This window comes from Phalacrocorax carbo, chromosome 3 (assembly GCF_963921805.1).
Source record: "Phalacrocorax carbo chromosome 3, bPhaCar2.1, whole genome shotgun sequence".
Lineage (NCBI taxonomy): Eukaryota > Metazoa > Chordata > Aves > Suliformes > Phalacrocoracidae > Phalacrocorax > Phalacrocorax carbo.
This window is the reverse complement of record NC_087515.1, coordinates 94250607-94274211: the sequence shown is the minus strand read 5'-3', so window position 1 is coordinate 94274211 and position 23605 is coordinate 94250607. Positions and strand designations below refer to the sequence as shown.

The 23605-nt window shown below is 43.5% G+C and overlaps 1 protein-coding gene across 4 annotated transcripts in view; it reads right to left on the bottom strand.

The window, feature by feature from the left end:
* Positions 1 to 23605, bottom strand: part of FILIP1 (filamin A interacting protein 1) — a 109118-nt gene that overhangs the window by 19964 nt on the left and 65549 nt on the right. Inside the window, exon 1 of one of the 4 annotated variants that reach the window (XM_064447790.1) lies at positions 6006 to 6223. The exons of the other annotated variants lie outside the window; for them this stretch is intronic. The gene's annotated coding sequence lies outside the window, so the exon portion shown is untranslated. Of the gene's footprint in view, positions 1 to 6005; positions 6224 to 23605 lie in introns of those variants that run through there. 4 annotated transcript variants of the gene reach the window in all.

Here is a 23605-nt window from a genome sequence, read left to right as displayed (position 1 = left end):
GCAATTCCCATATCCCCTATCAAGACACGGGTAATGATTCAAATCCACTTGCTTTTCTTACCCTATGTCTGAAGCTTTTCAACTTCTCTGTAACTGAGTCAAGCAGTGAAGGGGTAATAGCAGAGAAATATACCACCTGTTAACTAACTTGCACTAACTGGAACATCCATATCTTACCAAAGATTGACTTTTATCGGTATTTTTATCTTCAGTGCTGGACTGTAGATGGTAGAGGGTGAAGCACAGATTACTCTCTGCTGCCCCAGCAATGAAGTGGTGCAAAGAGCTTTGGGGCACAATGTCTTACACAAAGGATGTCTCCCAGAGCCCTCACCTGAAACCTTAACTCATAACAACAGCCATATTAACTTAGTCTTCCAGCAACTGTTAATGTTTGACTCCTTCTTCCTCGGGGACTAGAATGAACAGGAACTGGAAAGAAAAGCTATAAGAAAAGAGAAGGAAGTCTGAAAGCAGAGCACAGGATGCAGTAGGTAGGGAAGGAGAAGGCTGAAGAATACATTTGAAAACAAGAGTCAGATAGGATGTGGGAGTAAGAGAATGTAGGAACCAGCAGGAGAGAGAAAAAACAAACAAACCTTACAGCCAACCTTGCTGGGTCACAGATTATTCTCAGAAAAAATCTCTTTAGTTTTGGCAGCTCTTTGGAAGGGACTGAAAGGGCCTGCTTGGTGGATGCCTCATTATGGGTCAAGTTAGAATGTCAAAAGGTAAAAAAAGACCGGCTGCCACTCACAAAGCATGCACTTTTCACACTGAAGAAGGAACTTTATTAGCATGCAATATATTCCCTGGCTGCTCTATCACAATGGTTTATGCAAAAGTTTCTGCCAAGAACTCTTTGTTATCTCCCCCAGGCTGCATTTTAAAAGAAATAGTGTGCGTTCTTCCATTCTTCCACAAAACACCATTTGCCGTGGACAGAACAGTGTGCCCTAACTTGGTGGTGCTCTGAATGACCCATCTCCTGAAGCCATTCAGGAGAGACTTATGTACTAGACTATGAGGTCTTAAAAACAGAGAACACTTCCAGCCTCCCTTGTCCCACAGAAAATTTTAAGGTAACCCCTATAAATTCAAAAAAAACACAGGACAGCATTTTGTTTTCTTTTTAACAACCTTACCACTTGAAAGCCTATCTGGAGATGCTCAGAAAACTGCCTATGATTTTGAATTCCTAGGCTGTTCATAAAGGGCACCTGTGAATTTCACCCAGCAGTTCCTACAGGCGGTACACACCACCAGGCTCCTAACCAGAGTGCAAAACAATTCACTGGCCCCACGATAAAAGTAATAGAAGTAATAAGTTTAAGTTTGCTCCTCCTTTTCTATCTTCTGTACAACCCCCATACCTCAGTGGTTAAACTGGAATTTCAGAAGGATTGCAAGGTAACGTTGTCCCCTCTTGACCCTTACAACTGATCTATTATCATCAGGCTTCTCATCTGACTGCTGCTGCTAATGTTTGCTAAGTAATGCAGGCCTGCATGGGCTCCAATGCAACACTAAAAGCACCTCAGAGACTCACAGCACGTGTCTTCAATGTGTTGTCCGGAGCAACTGCACTCTGGATTGTCAAGAGGTTGAAAGCACTTCCATTCGGAGTCAAAATAAGCAAAAGGGGAAAAAAAAAAAAAAAAACAACCAAAAAAAACCACAAAAACCCCAGAACCCCAAATGTTTAATAATGAAATGTGGGGCTAGATACAGCCAAAACACTGACAAGCCAACAGTCTGGCATCCCCAGTCCAGTCCCTGTATTTGCTGTTTTGGTTTGTTTTTTAAAAGATGAGGAGAGGTATCTGGATACAATCGGATAATCTGCATTCATCAGTAAGAGCCTCGGGGATTTGGCATCCGGACCACAGCAGGGAAGCAAGCAGATCTGCTCAAGTTCCCTCTGGAAAGGGTGACCGCACGGCCTGCTCCTCTGTGGACAGCGCTGCTGAGGTCTGTGCAGCACCTCTTTTTCCCACGGGTTACCACACGTATCATGTAAAAATGTGCAACCCGAGTCATTCCCTGAATACATGGTCTTCTGCTACAATGAGGGTCCAGGGGGTCCCTCTCTCTCCTTGCTATCTGTCCTCCCCACAGTATTTGAAGAACTGCCCTACAGCTGTCCAGCATTCACGACGATCACACTCGCGGTGCATTGGATGAATAAAATAGCAAACCCTTAGGTGTGAATATGTTCAAACTGTTAACTGCCTCAAACACCCCAGGACAATGCTGTTCCCTGATTTCGCACCACAAAGGCAGATGCCTGACCAGCACGGGGCAGGACACTGGACTACAAAAGCTACTGATGCAACCTTGCACGGTCCCTGCTGCATCGGGGAGCTGTGCCTCCTGCATCCTTCCACAGACCGCAGCATTAGCTGTTCACAGCCGCTCCGGGCAGCACTAGGGAGGTACGTGGGCAGCCATGCCATGGAGTTAAGACTGTGAAGACTTTTCAACAACCAACCCCATCTTGCAGAGCATGCAGAAACTGGGGTGGAAGAAGAGCAACTACGGGCTTCATTTTAACCTCCTTCATGAATGGTGTGCTGGAAGCAGACACAGAGGAGGAAGGTGGGAGTGGATGGGCAGTAATCAGGCCCTCCTTCCTTTGGGTTTGGTGCTGAAGCATTTCATTGCACAAGGTCTTTCTGCTTCCCCTTCTCTCCTCCAAGCTTCAGATTGATCATCAGAAGCACGACAGGAGGCTGATAGCTGCTGAAACCTATCCCTCCAGAGATGTGGCTTCGTTTCTATTATCATGCTTATATTCTTGTGCTTTATCCTACCAGTTCTGACTCCCTCCTCAGGCTGGGACTAATCACTCCTTCAGGTCTGGATGGCAATTTTTCTTTAAAGCAAACCTGGCCAATACCATACCTTCCCCCCACCCCAGCTACATGCCAGCTGCCAGAAAGTCCACTTATTTTGTATTTGTTAGAGACAGTTCTGGGTTATAGCATAGACACAGTTTATGAAACAGTACATTGGGAAGAGGTGTCCAGCGCACGGCAGGGATTTGGTCTGCTGCAAGTCCCCGACTCTGCTCTGAAGCACAGCTGACAGAGGACGTGGATGGCTGTATCTCCTCCTTCTAATGAGAAACGCAATGTGGTTGAAGGGCTTCTTTCTGGAGCCTGCTGATTAGCCATCAGGGTGGTTTAACATCTTTAAGGCTGATCAATTCATTGAACCGATAAAGCTACAGACTTCATTTAACCACATACACTGTTTTTCCTGCTTTATTTCTGCATATGTCAAGTTCAGTCACTGAGATGCAAAAGAATTCCACAGTACCATTTTTACAGTGTCTCTTCTCAGACCAGAGTGAGACTTCAACATGAATTATAACTTGCAGCTGGAGAATAATGTTTTCATGTTTTTTGAAAGACACTGCAATAGTTTCATACCAGGAGAGCTCCAATGGACATCACTGGATTTTAGATGATATTTATTTTATTTGTAAATGGTAAAAGCAGGAGCAGCAGCAAGATCTTAGCTAAAAATCAAGCATTAGTTCTTGTCTACATTTGCAAAACAAATTACAAGTAGTGGTCAGTAGACATTTTCTTGCCTTCTGAAGAATCATAAACTTCATGACTACATTTGAAATACAATAAACGTAGCAAACTGGAAACTCTGAAAAACCCCTCTTAGCAGTGATAGCTGATTCGAGAAGCCATCCTCCAAAGTGGCTTCCAATATTTTAAGAAAATATGAAGAAGTTTCAGTTATCAGGTGAAAGATGCTCAGTGATTTCCAAAAACCCACCCCTCCCCTCAAAAAAAGCATTCACTTCAGAATGTTTTAAATAGAGCATGCAAAAGTGAAGAGTCCCAAACATTTATTGAGCATTATATCCATGTTTGCTTAGCCCTTTCTATTTGTACTTCCATCAAGATGAGAAAACATCACAAATGCTCACGCGACCTCTTCCATCTCTAACATAAAAATGGGCACGCACCTACATGAGGAAACCCTGATGAGGCAAGGCAGAGGATGAGCTGAAAGGACATGAGCTGCCCCTGCGGTTTGCGTACATGTGAACATTTTGGCACATTTCAGTCGTGTTGGCCTGGTTTAGCTCTCTGCTTTGCACATAGACTAAGCCAAGCTTCCCAAGGTGTCTCCCAGTGCTTCATGAAGCACTCACAGGAGGGGCTAATGCAGAAAGCAGTCTGGAGGGAGGTAGGGAGCTATTTCCCCTGCAGTCTAGACAGGGGCAGCAGGAGGATGGCAGGTAGAAGGAAGCAGATAGAATGAGGTAGTCTCTGGAAGACCTTTTAACTGAGTTCATACAGAGCCTGGAGGTCCAGAGAGCTCCTCATTGCTGCTCTAGCACAAAGCCATCTCAGAGGTGCTGCTCTTGTAGTACCCTGCTTTGCCATTCTAATTCTGAAAAGTTTGTTGCAATGGGATGTCATGACTTCTATTTTGTGGACAGCCAGTAAGTGGGGGTTAAGAGAAGCACGTTAACAAGGACTTGGTCACTCCAAGGACAAGCTAGCCAAAGGCTGATGAAGGCTGCTTCCTCCTGGAGGGGCCAACAGCATTTCTGTCACTCACACAGCAATCCCAGGGAAGCACTGGGAAAGCAAATGTCTTGGCAAGCTTGTCTTTCCACTTCAACCCTAAAGAGTCTGCTACTGCATATCAGAGTTAGAGAGACTGGACAACTTCCTAGCGGTAGCTAGAAAGCTGCTGCCCATTAAGTGATTTGAGAGGCTGCTCACTAGAATCCCGGGACAATGAAAACCAGCAAGAAGTGGTTTAACTTAATAAAGGAGTCCCGGCCCCCCCCGTTTGTTTTTTTTTTTTCTCCTGTTTAATGTACAACAGCTGATGTTGAAGATTATTTCTACAGCCACTGGGAAATCCTCCCCATGTCAGGACTATTTTTGAGTGCCTCCATGTTTGGGGCCAGGCTGAGACACCCAGAGGCTGAGTTTCAGTGATTCTGAGCACTTAGAATTTCAGCTAAAATCAGAGAGAGCCAAAAGGTGGTCAGGCTCTCTAGGAAGCAAAACACTCAGGCCTAACACTCAAGTTGGACAATTCAATATCAGGTAACACTTTCAAATCATGAGCTTCAGTCCTTCCCTCATATCCATCTCAACTGAGATAAAAAAAAAGATGTAAATGAGATCAGATCCCATGGCAAGAAAAAGAATAAAGCACATCTGTGTTACTTTCTCCTTTCTATCCATTAAGCTTTAAAGCCAAGGAACAGAGACAAATGTTTGAATGACCTTGCTACAGCACTTCCTGAGTTGCTGTTCAGTTTATCACAGGGTCAACTCTGAAAACAAATAAAAACTTGTAAAAAAAAAAAGTTACCAGCTCTCGTGACTCTAAAGACAAATTTTTGTGGCTAGCTACTATACAAAGTTAAAGCATAAGACCCCCACATATTCTTCATTGCTGAATTAACTTCCGAGAATTGACTGTATCAAATTATATCAAAAGCAAATTAATAATCTTGCTACTTCAAAACTACATGATAGCTCCAAAACTATACTGTAGAAGACATTTTATTGGCTTAGGAGGACACTCTGCTTGCCTTCTACAACAATTTTTCTCCTCTTTTTGTTTCTAAGGCTGATTTTGTAAAAGTTAAAATCCAGTTTGCTGAAACAGTTCATTTGTGTTGAAACTGCCTTACTTCAACCGAACAGCGAGTAAGGGCAGTGTTTTGGAATAAGAACACTTACTAGACTCAGCGTCTCACCACCTCTGCAGCTCCTTGTTCCCTTAAGAAAAGCACCAAAGATCTTTTAAGAACAAAACACGACCAAAACCTGTTCAGGCTAAACAGTATTGCAACTGGACGGGCACTTTCCTCCAGCCCCCCAGTTAAGGCACCCACATTCATTTCGCAGGTCAGCGGAGGGGAAGGGGGATGAGCAGCACGTACGCAAACAGCATCAGTGCGAAAAGGCAGCGGCAGCAGCGCTCAGCTGAGAGATGAAATTGTGCCAAACCTGTCTCGGAGCTGCGGTTATCCTTCCCTGACCCCTCGATGCGCTGTCCGGGCGGGGAAGCCCCGCACCGCAACCCCACCAGGTGCACCTTCCAGGGCTCCAGCCAAACCCTAGCACCGGGGCTAGATCCTGCCCCGTCCAGCCCGGGACCGAGGGGGCCGGGGCGGCGGCGGGAGCGGGGCTGCCCCGGGCGGCCCCCGAGCACCCCGGGCCCCCCCGAGCACCCCGAGAACCCCCCTCCCCCCCCCCGGCCACAGACCCCGCTCCAACCTCCCGCCGGCGCCTACGCTTATGCCCGGTGCATGCGGTTAACCAGCGAAGTGCGCATGTACAAGAACAATTAGCTCTGCTCAAATTAAAAGAAAAAAAAAATCAATTGAAAAATAAATAATCTTACCTTATAATTAGCCTTTTTTTTTTTTTTAAAGCAACCAGAAAATATTTATTAAAAAAAAAAACAAACCGAAAGGCGGACGCCGCAGCAGGGCTGCCCCGCGGCGGCTCGGCCCCGCCGCCGGAGGGAAGGCGCCCTCCCGTCTGCAAGGTGAGGGCTGCGCCCCGCCGCGGGGGCCGGGGCCGGCCCGGGGGTCCGGGGGGCCCGGGGGGGGCGGGGGGGGCGGCGCAGCATCGTGCGGTCCCTCCCGGGGCGGGGGGAAGGGGTGGAGCCCCCCGGCGGGGCGGGAGGGGTGGAAGGGGTTGAGCGGAGCCGGTGGCTCCCTTCTGCCAGCCCTTCCTTTTAGCACCGCTTTCCCGGAGTTTATTATTGACAGCCCCCTCCGGGCTTACGGTTTATAGGTTAAGGATTAAGAAGTAATAATTCGGTCGCGGAGAACCCTTGTGAATTGCTTTCGCTTAACTGAAGTGGGATGCACGAAAGCCGTGCTTCCCAGTCCGGGCTGCCAGTTCATTCCTCTGACTCAAGAAAAGTTTCTGTTGCTTTTCTCATTTCCTCCTGGTGTTTGAAATAGCAGTGCTACCGGCGGTAAGCACTAGCTGATCTTAAGATCAGTTGATAAAGGCATGAATACATGACGAAAATCCCCTGTGGATTTAATATGCATGCATATTTGTTTTTGAAAATTCATGCATAGTAGTAAGGCTAACTGAGAGGCTGCGTGAGAGGTCTGAAGCACCGTTCTGCTAGTTCCTTGCATAAAAGAAGTCCGAAATCAGCCCTTTTGTTCTCACATCAACGTAAAAGAATTTGGGGATTCCGTTTGCCTACTGTTTCCCCAGATTGCCCACGGTCACCTTTTCAGTCTTTACAAGGGGAACTAGAAATCGATCTTAGCTTTCCCTTCCCCTTCCCTTTCTCCCTCACCTCTTCTTTCCTCTTCCCCTTCCCATTCACCTTCCTCTTTTCTGAAGAAGCATGTAATATACAAAAATACTGCAGGCATATGACGTCAAATATTATTACTCACAAAAACGTGGTAGCATGTGTTGACATTTCTGAGAAACTACCTAATTTCGTGTTCTTTCATTATTTTTCCTTAGGGCCCTCGCCTCATTCAGCATAGAGGCTGGACAATGCTCATTTGAAAAGCAGGTCCTTAATGGTTGATTTCATACTTTTTATTCAAGGCCCAATTTACCACACACTCTTCAGACTCTGCTGAGAACAGAATTATTAATTTCTGGGTGGGAGATAGAAGCACAAAGGGACTAGGGGTTTGGTTGGGACACCTGCTCCGGGGTACGTAGGATGTGGTTTTACAGAGCGCTGCAGGGTGGGTGCTGTGTGTGCTCAGATCACAGCCCCATTTGCCTCCAGCCCAGGAATGGATGCTCCAGACTCCTGCACGTCAGAGCCCAGACCTCCAACCAGATCCCCAAAATGAGAATCAGTCTTAGAGTGAAAAACATTCATGACCCATGTAAATGAGTTTAACGTGACTTAACTAGCAGCATGTAGGAAATCCGTCACACAAACTCAACAGGGGTAGGGTCACATTTTCCAGGGAAACAAATACCAGCCTTAATCATTCTCTCCCTTTTTATATTCCCCTACCTCATTTACTAAATACTTTCCAAAAGATGAAGCTGGGGTCCTACAGAGGAATCATTGCCGCCTGTGCACAAAGCTGATGCACCTCGATATGTTTCTACTTTTCCAGTGTCAGAGGAAAGGTTTCGGTACAAACCTAGTGTTTGATTTTGCAATTACAAATGATGACATGCATCGAGCAGACAAATGTTGTGCTTAATCTACTTACCGTGTCCTTTGCAATCCTAATAACTGTTCTGTTAGAGCTACATATTCTTTAAAAACAGGAAATTGCATACACAATGGCAAACACTAAAATAGATATCCACCATTGAAATTTAATGATGTGGCATTACATTGGTACTTAAGGAGATCATCAGAAGAGTTTAGATCCTTTATATTGCCTTGCATAAAAGTCTGCACTCTGAGTCAACAAAATAATTGATAACAATAGCAGGTTGTCAGCCTCGAGGCAGTTTGATACTAGAAAGGCATAGAGCACTTTGCAAGCAAGTTTCAAAACTTTCTGCTGACAGACGGGTTTGACTGTGATCAGCAGCTGAGAGCAAGGCTCTGCCCAGTTGGCCCTGCTGGCTCTGCAGAGGGTATCTGGCCACATACGCCGTCCCGGCTGGCTCTGGGCTCTGAGCTCATTGCACAGCTTGTCCCAGTCCTTCTGCACCCACTGGTCAATCCCAGGTTCCTCCTCACCTCTGCACTTTATTCCTAACCCCCACCTCTCTCCAATCCACAACCCTCCTAGATGTGCCCTCATATCTGCTCTGGCTCTTCTTTCATCGTGATGCCACACTTGGGCCAGGCTGGAACTGCAAGTGACACATTTTCTCTCATCTGTATTTTCATGGTCGCAGCTCAGAGCAGAAACTTCAGGGACGTCAAGAGGATCCTAATATTTGTATGAGGAAATCAGCTGTGAGTTTATAGCAGTCAGCTTTGTACAGATGTGACATGAAGAAGGGGAGGGGACACTGGCAATCCAGGCCAGAAGGGACCACCCATCTCATGAAGTCCGACCACCCACAATCACAGCAGCCGTGCAGTGGACTCCTGCCCACCCCAGAGACCTCAAGGGATTACGTCTACCCATCACAAATTTGGCAGCAAAAAAACAGGAGCCAGAACTATAATGTGCCATGAGAAGACCAGAGGGTGACTGAGGGCATTGCCAGTTTCGCTACCTGACAAGGGATGCATTAAGGAGAATGCCCAGAGCATGCCACAGAGCCTTCCCCAGTCTAAGCCACTGCCTCTCCCCCCCGGTGCAAGCAGAGTCACCAGGAAATGCGTGGTGTCCTCCAGAGGGTGCTGCGTGATAAAACCACATAATGGTTGAGGTTGGAAAGGACTTTGGAGATATCTAGTACAGCCCCTGCAGGTCCAGTTAGAGCAGGTTGCACAGGGTCTGCTCTACTTGAGTCTTGGATACCTCCAGGGACGGAGACATCACAACCTCTCAGGGCAACCTGTTCCGGGGCCTGACCGACCTCATCTTGAAGAAATCACTAAGATCACTAAGACAAGGCAGCATATACTACATACACTGCCTCATGATAGTCACCAGCAGCACCTGTGACCACCACTGATCCCCAGAAGGGACTTATCCCAGACTGCCAGCTCCCTCAGCTTACTCTGCAGCTTAGAAATAAAAGTACAGGGAACGTGAGGTAGAGTCACTGAAGTTGTCTGGGTGAGAGCCAGCAGACAACTGGCTGCAAGGCTTGTTAGAGAAAGTGCAGCATGGTAGTGGTGAGCCTACCCACCCTGCACTAGCTGAGATACGGCCGTACCACCACCGGACTTCATAATTACAGTATCCTCCCCCACCAGTCCAACTATTCCAGATACCCACCACTACGGCAGTACCAGAGCTATAGAGACATCATGTAGGATGTCACAGCTAAGGTCAAAAAGGCCCTTAACCTTTTCAACTTTTCTTTTACTGCATAGGAATCAAATTATGTGTACATATGAAAATATAAAAGCACTCCATGTGTTGTTATTTCTCAAGAGTACCTTCATTTTTAAGTCACATCAAAAGCAGGGAAGATCTAACTTGCTCCCCAGAATTTCATGAATCTTTCTGTTTATGCTTTCATTGGGATGATGTAGTCCAAGAAACACATTCCTGAGTAAAGCAGCTCTTGCAGCATTGTGAGACCAGATAAGAAAAACACCAAGAAATAAAAGCAGGGGAGGAAATAGATAGGAGTCCTAAATTCCAACTCACCTCTGAAAGTCAGAAATTGGTGCATGTGGCACAGTTGTCTGCTATAGAGGAGAGTAACTGGGAAGCAAAGGATGGAATTGGTTTAACTATTTAATGATGTGCTAATAGACTACACGTTTCTTTGATAAGTTGCTCTCTTTAAAAATTCACTAAACTCTGCACAGCGATGGATTCCTCTTGTGGATCTTAGAGACTTGTAACAAGTGATTGCCTGATTATAAAATTCTCTGTAAACAGGGCTTTGTAACCTTCCCAGCAGACTGCCCTGCTCTCTGTTGGCTCTTTATCTTCAGTGCAGAAACATATGTAACATTTATAGCAAAGACAGCACTTGCAACTCTCTCCAAGTTCTCTAACATGTTACGAAAAGCCTGAATATTTCTGTTTGTGCAAAACAAAACTTTTCCTATATTTGTGTTTACATACATACATGAAAAAGTACACTGTTGCTTGCCAGACTTAATTTTTTTGTTTATAAAACCTTCAAAGCAGTGAAAATCTTCCATCGTTATTTCAGGGTTTTTTCCTTCTTGTGGTTACTCAAACTCATTTGGTAAATCAGACCTGTCCCCCACTTTCTACTTAGCCAGTTGCCTAGCTTTTGAGCATAACAGATATTAATGAATTCAGTGGCATCTTGATAGAAATGAAAACTTTGAATATCAAGGGAGGGAGGATGCTGATTTTAATTTGCTGCTGAAGATACGGTGAACAAGGTGTTCCACTGGGCCTTTTGGAGACAAATAAATAATGAAGATAAATACAGTAAATTCTTGAAACATGACTTTGTAGGAAAAGCCTGAGAAAAAGACTTCAAGTTGGACTCTGTGCTGTTGTATCTCAGGCAATACATTTTATATGGCGTACGTCATGCACACTAAAAAACTTCATTTGGTGAGCTGCACTGACAACTGGCTTTGTTCACCTTTGTTCTTATTTAAAACAGGTTGTTCCATGCAGCTGTTAAAGAAACTGTATGCGCGTGCACACATTTGCACACAGGCTTTTTTATTACTCCTCAGATCTTTCTAAATAATTCATGCTGCCTAGATTTTAAATCCTTTTTTTCTCTGCAGCATGAAAATTGCCCTACATTAGGATCTGCTGCCTTTTATGGACGCATGATTCAAAAGTCTAACAAAAGCATTCTCATTTTGTTTTCCTTTTCCACTTTCTTTTCCCTTCTGGTTTTCTGCTTTGTTAACACTTCTCTGTATCCTTTTGATAAGTGGGAAAGCTCCGTATCTCCAACACTGGTGGGACTCCCTGAAGTGAAAGTGATTACAGCTGAAGGAGGGCCCGTCCACATCGAGGATACTGTTTTATAGGATGATTGGATCATTATTTTGTGAATAAGCACCAACAGTGTCACAGAAGCAGGTTCTGGCTCTTTGACCAAAGCACCTCTGGAGTCAGGGATAGAGGTGTCCAGGACCTCAGAGAAGTGTACATGGCAGGATGGTTCCTTGCTGCCCCCTGCGGACCTGCCATTTTTAGCGTTGGCTGCTTCACATATCTGTGCGTTATCACAGCACCCCGCTAATGCCACCCTTAGCTGTTCTGGTCTCCACCCTTGCTTTTCTAAATTACTTACTTTTGAAATGCTAGGTGTTCCTGTGGAAAAGTGACATGGAGGTGTGAGCTTGAGGCTTTGAGAGCAGGGAGAGCCATGGCTGTTAGCTTTCCGAAAGAGACTTAGATTTTTGGCAATGTCTTGGCCTCTTTTGCTCAAGTTGGGTCTGGGACATGAATTAACCCTGACTGATTTTCACCTGTGTGTTGCTTTTTTTGTTGGCAGCTGGCTCTCTGGTTTTTCCCCTTCTGCTGCCTCCCCCTCACCTGACTTCTCCAAGCGTGGGTTTATAAACAGAAATACTCCATCTAGAGATAAGGGTTGCATTTTTAAGCATGACAATAAGTAACTCGTAAAGAACAGTGGTGAATATTCCCTTACTGGAAACTGAAAATCAAGGCAGAATTTTTTTTTTTCCCTAAAGTGTATTGTCTATTGGTGCAAACAAGTTCTGGGAAGTTCCACTGCCTGTGTTATACTGCATCAAGCAACATCATCAATATGAAGCCTTCTGTTTCATTTTTGCTGCATTTTTCTTCTGCTTGCAGCTCAGTCTCTCTTCCATCTTCACCTCTTCACCATCTTTTCTGCCCTCTGTCATCCACCTGGAAGGTTCTGCAGTGCTCTACTGTCGCTGAAAGCTAATTCCCCTCACCAATCCCTCTGTTCTCATTAATCTCGTAATTCAGATTCACTTCCCATGTTCTTTGTCTTGTGGCTGCCATCCCCTGCCCTAAACCTGCCGCTATGCTATTCCTTGTCCTTTACCTTCCACTTCCATCAGTTTAGTTCTTGTCCCATTGCTCTAACTCCTGCTGACCTGTTCTGGGCTTCCTTTTCTTTTGTGCATCTGACTGACCCTTCCTCAAAGCAGGGTGATCCAGCTACTGGTCAGGACTAAAATGCACCCGAGTCCTACATATAAAACTAAAGGTTGTCCACCTCACTGCTTCCCATTTGATACGCCACTGAAATAATGTGTTTGATAGAGTGAATAAAACAAGTAGGCAGCAAAAACAAGAGAAAACAGGCTCCAAAGAATTGTTGCTTTGTTCTAGCATCAAGCAACCCAAGTGATGGTGTCTGGAGCCACCATGACAGGGTCTCAAACATGGAAAAGCATTCAAAAAAAAGTGAAGAGGTTTAAAATCTGGATTTAGGAAGTAGCATCATTTATATATTTGCATGCACTGGACTAGTCAAGCATGGGAAAGCTCACACAGCTGTACAACAGCAATGCAGCTTGAGAGCAAGGGTCTGCTGAAGTGGAGTCAATATAAAAACTCAATCTCCCTCAATGCAGGGTCTCAGATTTTCTTAGAAATACAGGCTATTTGTGCACTGGTTTATATTATATTTGGCCACCTCAGTCATAGCTTGACATAAAGATAAAATGATACACACCTATAAAAGTGGAGAAAAGCAAATAATCTCATGAAGATTCATTCTTGATTTTTAAACATGACTTCCTGTGAGCACCATATTCTGTGATTTAGCAAATAATGAATCCTCAGTAAAATTTTTAAATACTGTACAAAAGCAGTCAGCAGCTGCTTTTATGACCTCCAGAGAGACTGATAGATTTTAATTTTAACAACATCAGTACTGAGTAATCCTGGCTGTCACAGCACATCCGACTGTCACAACTGTCACATCCACAGTCCCAACTGTCAATCTGAAAGGCTATGAAGGTATTTCTGTTGATTTTCATGCCAGGACCCTCAGCTCTTGCCCTGAACACAAAGGAACACCTGCCCACCACATGCATTTTACAACCCCACCTTTGCTAGTGCTTTTTGCCCTGTGCTCTGGAGGTGCAGCATAAATGGACACACCCCCCCCCAAAAAAAACCCAACAAACCCAAACCCACCACAAGCCTGAAAAAAAAACAGGCTAAACAAAACCCCCCTACACCTACACAAAGCTTTTCTACTACCACATAGCTAATTGCCACAGCTCACGCAATTCTTAGGTTTGTGTTTGCATTAAAGATTTGCGTCCATTGAGAGACAACTATAGAAGCCACTGTCCCCTCTGTACACCCCACAGCACCCACCCAGGGGCTAAACTCTCCCGAGATTTGAGCCTCCTATTTTAACCCCCTACTTGTAGTTGCTTAGAGCAGGATCTAAAAAAGACTCACATACATTTCTGGAATGCAATTAATGCAAAATTTAAAGGGGGGAGGGGGGGAAACCCACCTCACACACATATAAGTCTGAATGTTCATAGGTGCTGTTACACATCCTTGGAAATCCCATCATCTTGCCTGAGCTGAACATCATTCTCCACCTGAGGTTATTTGGGCCTCATGAAATGCATGTCTTTGCACACAGAAAGGCAAGGGCCTTTTTCTGAGGACATGACACAAGGACAGGAGCCATAGGTGCTTCCATTTGAAGGAAGACTTGCAAGGGGGCTGCCTCTTGCACCAGCACCTGCAAGATGCATTACTTGCTCAGGGAGTGGCATACCTGGGTTTATTTCTCTCCTCAGTCTGAAATAATTCCAGCTTGCACTACCCTGTTCCAAGATGGTGTCCTGACCACCAACCTGTTGAGGGTTTGGACAGTGACAGGAAAGGACAGGGAAAACTCCTGTACCCAGATGAAAAGCAAGTAAGGAGAAACCAGGCCAGTTTCATACCTTAAGTGCGAATTAGAAGGTTCTCTTCTGGCCTCTGCTTGCCTTAAAATTTCTTTCTACCATGTCTGTGTTACCCTCTGAATAACTGCAAGGCTTATGCATCCTGGCCCTGTTGTTTTCTAATCAGGTGTTTGGTTGTCAGCTGTAGACTTCCACCGAGCACCCTCGCTTACAAATCACTATTGTTTTTTAAAATGTTATAGCCACATAAGTGCAAATGATGCCTTACAAAGAGAGGCAAAATCAGTTTGGAAAAGCTTACAGACTCCTTGGTAGAAACAATAGGCAATAATGACCAAAAATAATCCAAAATACAAAGGCGTTATTTGGCTGTAGAAATTATGTAAAAACAATACAGTGATAAATTATTATTATCATAAATAGAAATGCATATAGAAGTTATATAAAAATATAATCATACAGGAAAGGAATAATGTCGATAAGTTATTTTGCTGGAGTGCAAACTCTTATCCAGGAGCTATAACTCTACGCAAGAAACTGCAGTATGTAATACATCTATATATGCATACATACGCTTCTACAGGTACTCACACACACGTACACAATTGTAACATTTTCAGAGTTCCTACCCTGATTCTCATTAATCCTATTAATCGAGAAGAGCTCTATTGACGTCAAAGGAGTTGCACCAGTGTCAGCTTTGTGTTCATAAAATTCAGTGTCAGGTTGGCATTTTTATGGATTAGTTATTTCCTAAGACCCAAAGAAGCTGGATGCAGAGGCCTGAGTGTGCTAATGGTGGACATAAAGGAATAGCACCTGCACCAAAAGCAAGTCAGACCAGTAGCACATGGTCTGTCAGGTAAGGACACGAGCTAGTCAAACCAGGACACGCTCTTCTCCATCACAGGATTAGCAGTGCCCACAAAGCGTGAGCTGTGCAACAACTGTAAGCGGCAGTGCTATATCTTCTGCACCACCCGCCTGCCTTTCACCATCATGGACACTGTTTTGCCCCTACTGTCTTTGGAAACCAGGGTTATATCTCAGCCTGTTATTTGCAAAATTAAAAAATGTTGAAAGCTATGCATTGTTTTAAAACAAGTCATCTAGGAAAAGCCTGATATTAAATGATAAAGAGAATACATCTATCCCTTTCCAGTTCCTCTGAAAATAAACATTGTAAACGGAACTGTACAGGAACCTTCATCCTGTGATATATATACACTTGTCACCAAAAGATACTTTTTCACCTGTGACATAATTGCTATCATCAGAAAAGCATTGCTGTCACTCTGCCGTAATTTAGCCTCATTTTCTTCTCATTTCTTTATCTTTTCTCATTGGGGCATTACACAATCAGCTACATTACTATTAATCATTCCTTAATATAAGCAGCTGGATAACAGAGCCTTGTGAGTAACTGATTTTTCAGTTCCAGAGCTGAACCAAAATTTCAATAAGTAATTATCAAAGAAAAAAACACCCACTTTATTTTTCTCTCTCATTCAAATGGAAAAAAAAGTTTCATGAGGGTTTCAGTAAAACTTTTGTTCATCTTGGTAAGTCATTTCACTTCCATCTTTGTCATTTTAAGAAAAGAGGCAGATAGAGAGGACCATATCTTGGCACCATTCACCAAGCCAACAAGTGAAAAATCCTCACTTTTCGGGAGATGGAGAGACCAGGCTCAGTGAATTCCTGTGTCTGGGGGGGATTTGAATACCCAGGCACTGACCTACAAGAAGATTTTCACCCCTTTGGTGAGAACTCAAAAAGTATAAAAGTGACTTGTAAATGTAGAACAATTTTACCTGGGAAGAGTGGGAACAGGCACCCCAAGAGACCCAATGACATGACCAGGAAGACCTCGTCAGAGAGGTGGGTTTGGATCCCAACAGGTTGACAGGGGGATTGAAAGTCTCCCACAGTCCAGGTGAACAGCATAATCACAGGGTTATTTGGTATGGTTTTTTGACTACCTGGTCTTGTGAATTAAGTGACCAGATTTTCTTTGATGACATTTATAATAATTATCTTACACCCAAAATAGCCTTTTTAATGATTTTTTTAAAAACTAGTCTGAACACTATGGCAACACAATATTATAATCACAGATGATTTACAAGTATGCACTGAATTATACATTTTGTGTTCTGCATTTATTCTCCCTCACATTTGAACAAGCTTTGAAAAATTGCCCAAGAATGTTTAGTTTTGATTTTGCACCCCATGGTTTTTCCTTCTGCCTTAAGATTTTCCTGCATAGAATCATAGAATCTAATCATAGAATCATTAAGGTTGGAAAAGACCTCTAGGATCGTCAACTCCAACTGTCAACCCAACACCACTATATCTCCTAAACCATACCCTGAAGTGCCATGTCTACATGTCTTTTAAATACCTTCAGGGATGGCGACTCTACCACCTCTCTGGGCAGCCTGTTCCAATGCCTGAGCACTCTTTCAGTGAAGAAATTTTTCCTAATACCCAACCAAAACCTCCCCTGGCACAACTTGAGACCATTTCCTCTCATCCTATCACTTGTTACTTGGGAGAAGAGACCAACACCTGCCTCACTGCAACCTCCTTTCAGGTACTTGTAGAGAGCAATAAGGTCTATCCTCAGCCTCACTTCCTCCAGACTAAACAACCCCAGCTGCCTCAACTTCTTCTCAGAAGACCTGCTCTCCAGACCCTTCACCGGCTTCGTTGCCCTTCTCTGGACATGGCTCCAGCAACTCCACGTCCCTCTTGCAGTGAGGGGCCCAAAACTGAACACAGTATTCAAGGTGCGGCCTCACCAGTGCCGAGTACAGCACATATAAGCCTTAAAAAGAAAGGAAAACTGAACTGATGCAAATAGAAAAGCCATTATTGGTATTCTCCACTGCTGGTGGAGATACTAACAGGAACGAGAAGGGATGTATAAGCCAGCACCCTTTTGGGGAAAGACGATGGAAAAAGCATTACATCTTTTTAGGGTTAGGGAAGATTCTATATAGGCTCACCTAGTCAGAATAACCCCGCCAAGTCAGATGACATCTTGAAGTTCTTCACACAACTTAATGGAAGTTACCTGACCATGTAGAACATGTCTTCAATATTTGTAGGGCATTAATCAAAATAGTAAGTCATATACTTCGCTAATCAGTCTGTGCATCTCTGCATAGTTAAACTTCCATTTAAACACAAAGCAGATATCCAACATGTTCAAGCCTGAGTGCCTATTAGCATATATTTATACTTGTAAATAAATGGCATCTATCTAAATGTTTTAGAAATTCACTGAAACCTGGCACTTCAACTGAAACCTGTTTCTAATCTTTCTGAATGAGGAAGCAATTTTCCCTACATGACCCTGATTCAGTTCTTGTTTTCTTTGCCTAAAAAAATGACAACTTAAAAAGATGGCCTCAGTAGAGCTGTGAACTGATATTTATTTCAGTAGTATAATAACTCTGAAGCATGCCAAAGGCCCCTTAAATGTTAAAATTGTTACCTATTGCACCCTGGACAGAGTTTGGGTTCGTGAGTAGATTTTGAATGAAGTCATTTTTTCCCCCCGTCTGACCCTGGGAGCATTTGAATTGATGATTTTAGCAAGCAAACTTGCTAGGAATAATGAACTACATACAGTTTTGTATAATAATTCTCTCTCAAGGGCTGTGAAGCTGATGCCTACTTAGAAATAATGTTGGAAGAATAGCTGAAACAACACATGATGACATTTTATATAATCCCAGAAGTCATTGAAAGACTGGACAGTTTTGAGGACTATCCAAGTGTAAAGAGATGGATTTGGATTAGTCCCAGCTCATGGCAAGCCTCACATTGTGTAAGACTCGCAGTATTTTCATATTGTTTCTCCACAGTCCGATGTGGCTGTTTGTTCTCTTGTTTTTAAATTACCTTTGGAGCTGTTTTGTTGGAACTTGGGACCAGATTCATTAGTTAAAACATAAACTTCGAGAAGTCGCTGCCTTGCAGTCAGCTAGAGCTGTAAAACAGGACCTGCAAAATGGATGACCTTCAGATTTACTTAACTGTGCAGAAATGGTATTTGTCATTGCCAGGTTTTTTCATTTATTCCTTCTAATAGACTACCACAGAATTTGTGACCTGTGATCCTGTGAATATATTACATTGACAGAAAATAGCCAGTGTTTCCAAACCATACGGATAGCACGACAGCCTAAAAGAAAAGAGTGAAAACTGTACCGTTGCCCTTGCCTTCTACATTATAAGATTAAAAGTTTAGAGATGCACTTACTGAAAAGTAGACAGAGAGTGACTCAGTGAGCTACTACGGCCAGTAATGTGTGGTAAGATGAGTAACTACTGTAGGCAATGGTGAATTCCCACAGTCCCATCGGAATGGCTTTTCCTTTTTTCGGGTCACAATTTGGAAACCAGGATGCAGAAACAATCACCATATGAGAAAAAAGTCAGAGTACAAATACAGCTAAGAACTCTTGGAGAAAAAAAAATAGCAAAAATCTTTCTGTAAAGTAACTTAATTTCCAGACTTTAAAGGAATCGCCAACAGATTACGCGGTTACAGGCCAAAATCTGTGCTATATGTTTGCACCACACACCTCACCCCAATATCTCTGTATGAGGCTATTCTTACCACAGAATTTGGCCTTAAACTGGTAAATCACAGAGATTTATTAGCCCTGAACACTTCATACTTTTGGCTTGATTGTTCTCTAAACAAGTACTTGACTGATGGATACTCTGCCGCACTGTCTTCCTGCCAACTTCTTTATTTTACAAGCTCCATAAAAATGAAGAGAAAACGCAAACTGGAAAGGTAATGCACACAAAATCTCCGAACTATGTCACACTCCAGCCTTTACACTCGCTTGGGTCCATGAAATAAAGGGAAACAAAAAGGCAAGCACTTCCCAATGAAAGGCTTGGTGCTGCCGTCTCGTGGGAAAAGGGAGAAGGGGAGCTTTGGTAATAAAATCAGAAATGCAAAAAGGGGGAAAAAAAAGATTTTGAAAACTTGCTAACATCAACACTCCCATTTTTGTTTCAAGACGGCTGTGTGCTTTATTGCTCGCAGATCAGTTTCCTTTGCAGGTGATGCAGGCCCAGAATTACATCACCAGCAGAGCAGCCAAGAGCATCTCGGTGCCAGGATGACCGAAGCCTAGAGGAATGTATTATCACAGACCTCCGAGGGACTTGCCAGTGCATTCCTTGCTGGGGGTGCTGCAATGGGGGAGACAGAGAGGAGACAATTTTACTCGAAGACTGAAAGGAAACTTTGTGGAGGAAAGATTTGAGGTCACAGTCCTGCTGTCTCCTCTAAGCAGATCTAATTATGGCCATGTACTTCAAAAAGAGGGTTTAACTAAAACCAGATTTAGCAGGGCGCTGCTTAGGAAGTACAGACTGAATCCTCGGCCTTGCCTTTGAGGAAAATGCGAAATGCCTCAGTGCACTGGGAACACTGTTGCTGTGGTTGTAAAGAATAATTTGAAGCTGCAGCAAGGAAAGCAAGAGCCAATTTAAAATCCTCATCACCTCCATGGAGTCTTACAGTAAAATGTGACTTAACATAATATCGACGCTTTCAGACAGACAATACTTACAAAAGATACTGGGTGTGTATTTATTGACACGTCTTGTGGTGGGGTAACAGTCTCAGCAGTCTCAGGGATGGTGCTGGAAATGATCAAATTACTCACAAAGCAGTTGCACAGATCTCCCTTAACAGCTCCAACAAAGCCTTTCTGCCACACCGCACCCTCTATTCGGCAAACCACGTCCCATGAATATGAAAGAAACTCCTTCCTCCCCCCATTTTTGAAGGCTTTCAGTCTATTTCTGCCATCCATCCTGCAGGACTGGCTCAGTGGTCCTCACCACAAGCCTGTTTCTGAACCATTAAAATCAATGAGAGCTTTCCAGTGCTTTTAATAGCACCAAAATGTGCTGTCAACAGACGGGATTAAAAGAAGAGTACAAAACAAGTTGTTCAGAGATTAACACCTCTAAAAATGTCAGGATTTTAAACCTCATCTCCTAGGTCGATTGAGAGGTCAAAGCAGTGTCGAGGTTACACAGAGGTCTCCCCTATTCCACCAGAAGAAAAAACCCTGCTGATCAAATAAAGAAGTTTACAGTTGATCCTAAAGGTTTCTGTCCCCCTCCGCCAGTTCCCTACAGGGGAAGGCAAGAGGGCTGGGACTAGGCAGAACAGAGAACAACCAAGTACCACTTCATGTTAAGCCCAATTTACACAAGAGCGTTTTGGTGTAGGGAAAAGCCAATAGCTGGTTTAGCTGCAGCCAACTCAGCCGGTGCCCGAGCTCATGCTGCCAGCTCACTCCCTAAAGTGTGGCTAAAGATCAGGAGGGTGCCTGTGCTGGAGGACTGATTTTATCATTGTGGCTGCTGTTGTGTGCTCTCCTGCTCTTCAGGTGGCCACGTTGTCAGTGCAGCTCCAGTCAGACCCCCTCATTCTCCACCTGCCAGACCAGAGACTCCCTTACCCCACCGTCTGCCACCAAAGAGACCTGAGGAGGCCCAGGGGCCTCCAGCTCTACTCCTTATGCCTCAGCCTCATCAGTAGACTTCAGGAAGATGGCTGCTTTTGCATTCCAGGGATAGGGATGCCTGTAACTTGATGTTACAGGAACAGCAGCTGGGGTGGGCAAGCATGAAAAAGGGGAATTTTGGCTGAATGGTAAAAATAGAAAATACTGTCCAACTTTCGAAACTTTCCCACCTTTAGGGGGCTATAGGGAACTTTGCAGGACACTTCAGCCACCATGTCTGTAGAAGCACCTTCCACTAAGAGTACCAGGTAATTTAATCTCCATCTGGCAAATGTTGTTCACTACTCTTTTGCTGTAACTTGCCAACTTTTTCCACATTTCTGCAGCTTAGTTGCACTTGGTGTTGCAGAGCCAACACCAACAGTCAAGCCCTCCAGCTTTCTCCGTTTACCCCTCATAGCTGTCTAAATTTTGAATATCCCTGTGTGCAATTTTCTCTTTTTTATACTTTTCATGCATAATTATTCTTGACAAATCATGTTTTGCTGTAACTTCCTTCCTGTGCAAGGCTGACCTAATAATTAGTCCCTCATAGGGACTGTTTGCTTTCGTATCATGTTGTTGTGAATGGATTAGAGATAATGTATGAAAGTGTAAAAAAAATTCCAAAGTAAATATATTAAGAGAGTGCTAGAAATACATTAGAAGTGAGTCATATTTCTGCTCTTAAAGAATTTCCTTTTTTTATCTTGTTCAAACTTTCACAGGACAACAGCAGCAGATGTGGCCTCTAAAAGTTGGTGTGGACAATAATGGTTTGGAAAGATTCATAAAATACTGCGAGGAAAGAAATTACTTAAATTACTTAGATCCAGGACAGAAATTGTTACTGCTCTCATCGTACCAGGCTGCTGTGAGATGGCTGTCCCACAGGACTGTTCTTCCTCTGGCTCACCCTGTCTCATTAACATTATAACTGCGAGTGCAGCAGAGCGGCTGACGGGCGAAGTTCACCTCTGTGTCCCTTTTCTTTTTCATGGAGACTACAAGTCTGTTCAGCTCTTAATAAAATAACCCTCAGGCCTCAAAGCACCACAGTAAAACAAATTATATATATAGTGGTACTTATAAAACAAGAGTGCCTAAGCGGAACCCTGAGAAATGCCTTTGGGCAGGTCAGTTCTCTGTCCCAATATGGACATTAAGTGAGTGTGGGAGTTTTTTATATGTTTTAACCTGTTGCAACCTAATCTTTCTACTACAAACTCTTTCTTTTCACAGGAATCTATTGCTGATTGCGACTGTGGGGCTTTCCTGAGAAGCCATCCCATCACGCTCTCTTTCTCTGTGAACATAGCCCTCAAATGATACTTCTTCCAGTTTTTAATACCCACAAAGATGAGGGTGCATCCTCAGTTTCATGTGCACTCAGAAAACAAAGATGAGGAGTTGAGGTCATTTAAGACGATACACTAATGAGTGTTTTCCAGCCCGTCCTGATTTTGCTAATCTGCTCTGCAAGTGATCTGGGAAGAGGACCCTGAAGAGGTAGGGACGTGCAGGCTTGGTTTTCTATGTTTAGCTACGTGCCATGTTTTCTCTTCTTGGTCGCTACTAAACTTGACACGAATTTTCTCATTAGTGCCTTAGACAAACAAAGAGGATTAAATAGCAAACATCAGGTTTCTCGTGTCACTCAACATAAACCAAAAGGGCTTCAGCACTGCAGTTTTTCCCCCACAGCCACCAGTACAGAGGCACTGGTGACTAAAGCCAGAGTATTTAGTTGCTTTTAAAGATCTCTTTTCAAACTCAAATTATCCTTTTTTTATTGCTGTTTTTCCAAAAGTTGTACAATGTAGAAAAACAGAAGTTTAAAACACACAAAAGAGCAGGAAGAGCATGAGAAAATGCCCACAGAGATGGGACTTGATAACTCAGCAGTAGTAATGTGAGACAGAAAGATTTTTAATCAATTCATTGAAGGAAGTCAGTTCAAAACAGGTTGTAATCTTAAACTATTTAAGTGGCCTTCACGAGTTGAGCTGGAATAATAAGAAGGCAACACTGTTAAATTAAAGTGAATATAAAACATAAAGACAAATGTAAATGGCATTTTAATACCACTTTTACTTTTGTAGCATTTTAGTTGCCTGCATGTCCACACATACACAGATACTCAGCAGAGAGAAAAAATGGCATCTATGAGAATCAGATGTGAAATTGTTCCACACTTGGAAATACAACAAATCTTTTCTTTTCTGCAAAGAGAATCAAGTTGCTAAGATGCAGAAGCATTTTTGTCTTTTAAAGGTTGCCAATCAACCCAGGAAAATAGAGAAAGAGAAAAACAGCAGCAATTAAACCAGGAAATATGGTCACTGTAGCTCACGTGCCACCTACTCAAAGCTGGCACTCAACTGAGCTCAGGAAATGCACTAAACAATTTAGCTCCTGGCTCTTTGCAAATGTCTGCCACCAGACTGTGGTTTCCTCAAAAGCATTTCTTCTTTGAACTTGCCTTTTTTTTAAAAAAAAAAAAAAAAAAAAAACACAAAAAAACCAAACCACCATGTTGTGGATTGATTTCAAGCAGTTTGGTATGAACATGAAAATTTCTTATTGAAAAACTGAGGCTGTTACCAAGTGCTCATTCTTCATCTAAGGTA